Raw genomic sequence first — 9,115 nt, 5'->3', positions numbered from 1 at the left:
ACGTGGCCGTGTTTTTTCGTCGTAAACGGCTGGAATACGTCCATGCCAATTTTTTGGTAACAGGCACTTTTTTCACCGGAGTTCGTGGAATTTTTATGATGTGTTTGTTGGACACGCTTTGACAAAAACTGCTCCTCGCCGACGACGAGACGCCAGTTGAATGTGCGCAACCTCCTTTCTCAAGTGTGTTTGTGGGGTGCCTGAGTTGGATTATGCATCTATCAAGGACTACATGATATCGCTCTTTTATTAGTAAGTACACTGAAAGCATGCTTCTGATAGTAGTCCTGCTTTCCTCTCAATCTCCGCGGTTTTTTGTGTGATGAGTTTTGCTTGGCATCAGGACAGTGTTAGTTCTGTTTTTTTTTTAATTTGCTTTTTGTTTTACAGAGAAGTGTGGCCGTCGTAAATATGTCGAGAATACACTGTGTGTAATGATAGTGGTTGAATAAACTTCTGGGAGCGATCGAAAAAATTTTGTTTGTCCGTATATGTGACTGAATGTGCAACAAATGTTAAGCAACGTACACATACTTGCACAACATTCGGCCAATACGGAGCAGACACATCGTAGAGTATTCGGAGAATTTTGCGCGAACGCTAGGCCGGGGCAAAACGCCTGTAAGGCAATGCTTGCCGGAAATCAAACGGTGGTGCAAAACTGGACGTTTGAGTGATATTAGAACCGAATTTTGGCCTATACGCTCACGATACTGCAAAGTATTGCCGTGCTGCTAGGGAACGGAGGTGATGACATCTGACCATCATGTTTCCAACGCTTATTGAATTTAATTCTCTTCTGGGGCGCGTGAAAGAGCACGTCTGTGACAGACCAGAGATATTCCAAACTTGGGCAGGCCACTTGGCTTTATTTGCCCCTTTTGGCACTCCAGTGGGTCAGTGAGTAGCCAGAGAAGAGCCACACTTCGGTATGCCCTGAATCGCCAAATTAAGATTTACTTCGGCAGTTATGGCTCAAGTATGGCACTACTTTGGCACTCACGTGGCGGACCAGAGAAAAGCCAAACTTTGGCATGTCAAAAATACCCAAATTAGGCGTTGCTCTGGCAGTTATGGCTGAAGTATGGCACCAACTTTGGCGCTCCTCTGGTGGGCCAGAGAAAAGCCAAATTTTGGCATGCCCCGAATTCCCAGATTATGATTTACTATGGCACTTATGGCTCATGTATGGCACCAACTTTGGCGCTCCTCTGGCGGACCAGAGAAACGCCAAACCTTGGCATGCCCCGAATTCCCAGATTAGGATTTACTATGGCAGTTATGGCTGAAGTATGGCACCAACTTTGGCGCTCCTCTGGCGGACCAGAGAAAAGCCAAACTTTGGCACGTCCCAAATACCGAAATTAGGCGTTGCTCTGGCAGTTATGGCTGAAGTATGGCACCAACGTTGGCGCTCCTTTGGTGGACCAGAGAAACGCCAAACCTTGGCATGACCCGAATTCCCAGATTAGGATTTACTATGGCAGTTATGGCTCAAGTGTGGCACCAACTTTGGCACTCCTCTGGCGTACCAGAAAAGAGCCAAACTTTGGCATGCCCTAGGATCGCCCAACTAAGGCTATAGTTAGGCACAGTACTTTGGCACTGATGAGTGCCATGGTGCAAAAACCTAACTGCGCCAAAGTTAGGCCCTTATGTTTCCCAGGCCTTTGCCTAAGTTGGGGATTCCTCTGGCTTGCTACCTGGGAGATCATGACTTTTCTGATAGCGGATGAGGCGTCGCAGGAGATCCTGTTGGAGCGACTTGAGGAGCGCCAGAGCACACACTTAGCTTTTGCTTCCGAAAGTGAACCGCTTACGCTTCCTAAATGTCCTCTAAATCAAGCTTGATTTCAACTCATTCGACTCATTCGTCATTGTTTTTCGAAAAATACATTGTTTTCGTTCCGCCCTAGTCACGCGCTCCATCGGTCGAGGCAGAAGTTTCCGCAATGTCGCTTGTTTAAGCGATGCCTAAAGAAACGAATCAAACTATTTTGTCAGCAAGTTTTTGAACGGTGCCTAGAAATACGAATCAAAATTTTTTGTCAGCCAGGTAGTAATATTAAAGTATTAACTTTAAATGATAGCACAATGAACATCTAACCAGCCAAGTATAACACTCTAATAAGGATCGTACGCGTCGCAACGTTCAGTTTTTCTTGGCAATATCAGCCACATCAGCGATGATACCAAGTTCACGTACTATTTTTATAGTGCTTCATGACGCCTGGACAATAATATCACCAAGTACGGATACTGCGGCATGCGTCGCTCGTGTACCACTAGTCCTTTAAAGAGAAAAGCCCCAGCGGTAATTGTTGTGACCACAAACTGATTACAGATTTTTTTTTTTGTTTTAAACCAAAATAATGGAACATGTCTTTGCATGTTTTTAATTACCAATCATCAAGGGCCCATCGGGTCAAATTTAAGGAAAATTGAGAATGTTTTTTGTTGTTTTTTTTTAATTGCCGCAGAAAACTCGCAAAAGTTTGACTTTTTCGATTTTGATGAAATTTCGGGGCGCAATGCAGAAAAACTTTTCAGCAGTTGAACGCTAACTAATTTATTAAAAGTTACCAAGGCATGAAAAAATCGACACAAAAAGTGGCAACTTTATCAAATAAATTTAAAGCGACTAAAATGTTTGCCGAAAGATGCCTCATTATGTAAGATTTGCTCCAGAAGCCAAGATAGACATTTTATTTTGCTTGAAATATATGCTCATATAAGTTAACTCTAAATAATTACGGCAGAAAAGTATGTCTGAATTAAAGGTAAAAACGTTTGATTGTGTAGAAAGCTGCATTCTTTATTCCTCCGGTCTTCAAAGTCGAGTCATCGGGCAGTTGGGAAAATCGTTTTCTCAACATCCACTACAATGCGATTTTTCTCACGAATGCTATGAAGTATCTTGCAAAAGTATGGTCCGTCCCGTTTTATGAACAGGCTTCGCTACCTCATATAAAAATTAAATTGAAAACAAAAAATAGGCATGACACCGCCATGACCGTCCTTCTCTGAACACACACTATAACAAATGTCAGCAGTCTCCTCACTTTTTAGCAAAAAACGTATATTAACAAAACGTGGACTCGCATACAAGTGTGCTGAAAAGTAATAAAACAGTATATCTTGACGACATAAATGAAAATGAAGGCACTGGAACGTCGCAAATATAATGAAACATTTTAAAATCGTTCCCTTTATCTGCACGTTTCTTCGGCTAATCGTGATGTACCATTAGGTACATCACGATTAGGTCTTTTACAATGTACATCACCGTTAGCTTTTTCACAAATATAGCCTGTAAAACCAATGAGTCCGAAAGCGCACTAAGGCAACTGATGGGGCGGAGGGGAGAAGTATTTCACCCTCCCCATGCATCGCTTGTAGATGTCCAGTATGACTTTAGTCGGTATATTCTTCACACGCACAAGGAGTGGGAGTGTTACGACGTTTCATTGAACCTACTGCGTAAATTATAACAAGAAACCTATAAAAAAATCTGGCATTTCCACTTGTATACACAAGTGGAAATGCCAGATTTTATTTCAGAACGTTGCATTTTATTCATTCGACATGAGTACAGAACAAAGGTCACACAAGTAACAAAGCTATAATTTTCTTGAAAGGTGTGGCATGACGAATTGTTTTACCTAAAAATGAGATTCAAAGATTCAAATGCAATGCTATGTAAATAGCGAACGAATGTAATTAGACTCATTTTACACTTTGGGGTGTGTGCACGGTATTTGGCGCGGTACCCCGCTTTGGTAAGAACTGTGGACTTTCAAGTGAATAAACACTAATTATTTTTGAATGATTAGTTGGCACTACTAAAGGGGCAGCCAATGACTGTTTTTCAATTACATTTAAATTATATTAAAACAATATTGGTTTGATCAAGAAATGCTAGAAACAAAAATTTTAGGCAGTCATTTTTATTTTAAAAAAAGCTGGCTTCGTTTCATTGATGCATTTCTTGGCAACATAAGAAAGGACTAGAATAAGATAAATGTCTTCACTCACCGCTTATCTATTATTTTTTATATTTTTTTTATTTTTGTTGTATTTTCAGCAGTATTGAAAATTATTGCATTAGCTACATTCATCCAAAATTACAGTAGTGCACCATGAGAGACCGCGGTATATGTTTGAAGAAGTTTAATGCGTCCTTTCTTCGGGGCATTCATATTGGAGTGTCTGGTTCACAGTTTCAAATGCAGTATTCGACCAAGCCCAAAACCACTCAACCTTTGAGTAAAAATATTGGAAAGCAAACTGCAGTCGTAGCTTTTTTTTTTCTCTCAGAATCAATTTAGGTTGTTAATATATTCACTTTCTGAGTACTGATTTTCGCGTTTCACTCTAGCAGAGATAAACTGTTTTTCAGAGGTACGCTGAAACAATAACCGTTACTTTAGAACTGCACCATAAAACAGATAGCGACTTTATAAATTAATTCGCTAGCCTCATTATTCACAAACCCTCATGCCTTTGTCTTATTTTAGTTTCTGATTATTCTCCTTCGGCGCCACCATTTACAGCGATGGCTAGAGATCAAAAGACTGGGAAGTGAGAGACACAAACAATATCAATCTTTCTTTAAGACATATTTTAGATTGAGAAGTTAACTTTCTATCGTTTGTTCATTGACCTACTTTATAAAACAAATTGGTCGTTTATATAGGGCTATTTGTTAGATGTATTTGGTACAGAGAAATTAACTTGAACATTAGACAAACACTACGAGAGTGAACAAACACACACCAACGACAATCAAATGTTATTTTATTAGGCTTTATTCATATCCGTTAACTAACTTTTTTATTCTATTGATTGGTATGTTCGTTTCCTCTCTTTGTGTTTGTATAATGTTCATGCTGACCCCCCTTTAATAAAATCGGTCAGAGTCGGCAGGAATGCTTGTGTGAACCTGGGTGAAACAATTTCTTTGAAGTTTTATCAGGAGCGCTAAAAGCGCAGTATAATCATCGTTTGCCCTTTTCGCACAATCTATCACCCTCCGCACGGCAAAAGCCGCCCTTTCCAAAGTACCACCGCTTATATAAAGCGCCGTCGTCCTGAACCAGGGAAGGAAACGAATTCTGTCAGCCAGCTGTCATGTGGCTCAGGCTTAACGGAAGAGCACCAATCCAGGTCGTATATCTTCTTACGTGCTTATGTGCACCGAGTTTTACCACTCCCGTATGCACAAACGATAAATCTATCACTGCCCAGAGATTGTGTATATCGAATTCAAATAGACTTAAGACGCTATACCAAGTTTATCAAGAAACTCAGAACGACAAGTCTGTTATGGTCAAGGAAGACGATGCTTCGCAGATGACGAAACAGCGCTTTGAGAGACTTACGCAAGGCAAAAAAAAACTTTTATTTTTCTATTTTAGAAATAATTGACTACCTGAGATATACTCAGGATCACCTTTTAGGCTCCCTCATAAGTAATCGTGATGTAAATACTGACGATATTTCTATAGTGTATTTAAAAGAAAAGATTATCTAGTGAACACAATAACCATAAGGAAACGTGTACATTAAAAATGTTTTTCATGCTTTTTTATTGTATTATATTCGCCTTCCAAGATTTACTACTCGTTAAACGTCTGCTAAATCAACTTTCCAATAATGTGCTCGCAGAATTAGTTGCCGTTATTTAAAGAAGAGCTACGCTTTTCACGACGAGATACATGAAACCTGACGTTTAAGTAATTTAACAAATGTCATTTTTCTATGGTTAGTAAGAAATGAGCCAGATGATCACTTCATTGGGCGCACAATGTACTACACTGTCGTGCGCAAAAAATATCGAGTAGATTTAGCTTGTTTATATTTAAGGCAAAAATGTCGAGCTTTTTACTACAGTTCACTTCACATATTAATTCTTTAACGTCCTATTTTTCGACAATTTATCGAATAATAAAACGAAACAATTTTCTTCTTCAATATTTAACTAGTCAGTGGGACCTACTTTTCATACGAAGATGATTCTTTAACAGTGAGAACTGAGCGCAGGATGAGAGCAGAGGTTCCTGCCAAAATCAACCTCACCGGGCCACTCATAGGCGTCTATTATGTTCTTCAAGATAGAGGCCTCTTCGTTGGTGAGAACAATTTTCCCCTTATATATGAAAAAGGTGTTCGATTTTGAAGCGAACAGTTTAATTTTTTTCTAAAGCCGTAAAAGGCACATTTATGCAGTCCATGCAGGTGAGACATACTCCCACTGGGACATAATATAGTGGCTAGTCGTCAAGATGAATCGATTAATTAGAAACAAATTCTTAATTACCTCTTTAATTGAGAAAAATTGGCATGTGGTTTAATCTAGAAACTTGCTGAACGTAATCTAAAATACTTAAGTCAGTCAATTTTGGAATGCCTTGGGGCTCGTGCGCAGCGGTGGGGTGCGGTGGAGTTGCCAGGTGCGGCATGTGCAAGGCTGGCGGTGAAAATACGAGGAGTATGCGAAGCTGAATAGCGGCACGAGCATGCCTAGTTTGAGTGCATTTTTGGACCCAGAAGCACGAAGCACGATCAAACTCTTGTCTACTAATACCATATTTAATGACCCTCGATGACGAACAAGTTTTGAATCCAAATCATATGTATCTTTACTAATTAAAAGTGAATTCACAAATATTCGTTTTGTGTCCAACTTTCCGTAACAACATGCGCTCTATATTATGTACCCCTGGCCGTTGTTACGGAATGGTTCAAAACGATAAAGAATAGCCTTAAGAAAAAAAAACTAGAGCTTGAAGGCCGAACATTTTACTAAAATAAAAGAAAATTACTAATTATATATATCTATAATAATGCAATAAACTAGACATACTAACAACTTTTCAAAGAGTATTCAGGTTTTGTTGATTCAAGGTCAGTCCAAGGATTTGAGGCCATTGTGCGTCATAGTCAGTCTGAGGATTGTGAGGTTTCGTCCTGGTGAAGTGATGATGTAAGCGTAAGGTGCGCCGTAGGGGAGTATCGGAGTGGCGACGTTCCTGGTTTCCTCTCGATCCTTGACCAAACACAAGTTCCGCAGCGCGCCGACGACTCGATTCCAGGAATCGGTCGACTTGGAGGATAGATAAGACGGCGTCCTCGCAGCTTGTGACCTATCTTTCCAGTCCTGGGTTTGAGCGTGTCCCAAGCGCCCAGTCGTGGTGGCCGGTCGCTGGCCTGACCGTTGTGGCCGTCCTCCTCGCGCGCTCATTCCCGTGCGCTACTCTGTCATCTCTTCCTCTTCTCATAATATCCACATCATTCGTGACAGCCGCATAGCTCAACCGCCTAGGCCGCATTAGTATACGTTTTGCGACTTCTCTTAATAAATCTGGTCCGATTAAAAGTGGACACCCTGCATCTATTTTTATCAGAAGTCAACCTGCATACATATGAAGCACAACACTGAAGTAAACCAAAAAAAAAGAGCTCTAAGTTTGTGGAAGCAAGAATGCTTTATAAAGGCAAAGTAGATGTTTATTATCTCTTCCACTAAAGTTTTCAAAGCTTTTTTTCATTTGTAACGTTCCCTATCTTTGACCTCTTTAGTCGCCGACCCTCGGGCCTTTTTTTCACTAGTAACGCTTCAGGAATACCTGTTGTTGCCGTTCTTTATTGCTCTATGCGGTGCAGAAAAAAAAATATCTTCCAGTTTGCCCGAGGCCGTTTGGTCGTTTGATAATCATTTCGAATAAAGCACGAGAGTCTAATCGAATTATAATATGCGACATAATTTTTGCTGGGTTTGGTACTCAGCGAAAGACTGTTCGTGGAAATAAATGTCTAAGAATACCAGTTGACATGTTAATTGTTACTTGAAATTATACCTCCAAAGTAATTTAAATTTACTCAGCCTGGTAATTCAAACATGGTACACCACTAAAGACCAGTTTTCAATTGTAATATTCATCGTCTAATTCAACTAATACATATTCCTCCACTATTTTTCTGTGGCACAACACTCTTCAATATAAAGTACAAAAGCCCCGCCTCTTCCTCACTGAGAAAAATTGCGTAAAGAAAAAACTGCACACCAGCTCGAGCCCAGAAGCGTTTTGTAATAAAGTTTGCCAATGTTTTATTTATAGCTGCGTGGTGCTTCACACATACATCTATTAGGTTCGCTACCATAGCTGCGAACTGTAGCCGGGATTTTCAATTAGGTGTTTTCTTAACTGTAAAGCAGCTGCACATACTCTGGATAAAAACTTTTTTTTTTTCCGGTGGTGCTTTAATAATAATAATAATAATAATAATAATAATAATAAGATTTATAATAATAATAATAATAATAATAACAGTTTTATTTCAAATGTCTAGCATATCCATGCCAGAAGTCAGGTTCGTCAAAGCCACCCAAGGTTTGTGCGACTGAACGTAATCTACAGTGGCCTCATGAAAATAACTATGCCAAGTATCAAAGCAACTATGCGTCTGATGTAGCCGCGATGGGGAAGGGTCGTATTGTCACGAATGACAAATGATAAGGCGGTGAATAACGGGAGAAACTGAACGTTTAACGAGGCGAACTTGTGAGGCGAACTTGTGGGGCGAAACTGACTCCGCTCGCCATGAGGAGTCCCTTTTGTACCATCGTGTGTTTCTGGAACATTCGGCGTAGAACTTTCGGTGCGTAGAACAATCGGAACTTGATCAGACGAGAATGTCCTTGAACCTACGAGAACGCCAAGTTGAAAGAACAATTAAAAGGACAGTCCGCTGACTGGAATCCAACCTACAACTTCCGCGCGACAGTCGAGCGCAGGATACACTCGGCCACGCACGCGGTCGCTTGCCGATGCCCGTGGCGGCATCACAGCGGGTCATAGCGTGCTTTACTGAGACATCACTGACAATTTTCATTCCATCTTTATTTCTCATTGCTACCGTAATGAGTTCATTCTAAGCGTTCCTTTTTTTCACACCTGCAATGTTCAAGGAGAGGGGGGGGGGGGGGGGGGGGGTGCGGGTGTTTACATTCGGGAAATGCTCCGAAATTACAAACGTTGTGTCTAAAGGTACGTCGAAAGTATCCGGTAAGCGGAGTCTAAAGGTACGTTAAACGTTTCCAGAACGAGAAGTC

The sequence above is a fragment of the Ixodes scapularis genome, unplaced genomic scaffold, assembly GCF_016920785.2.
Source record: "Ixodes scapularis isolate PalLabHiFi unplaced genomic scaffold, ASM1692078v2 PGA_scaffold0__279_contigs__length_252992795, whole genome shotgun sequence".
NCBI classification, from domain to species: domain Eukaryota; kingdom Metazoa; phylum Arthropoda; class Arachnida; order Ixodida; family Ixodidae; genus Ixodes; species Ixodes scapularis.
This window is presented reverse-complemented; position numbering follows the sequence as displayed.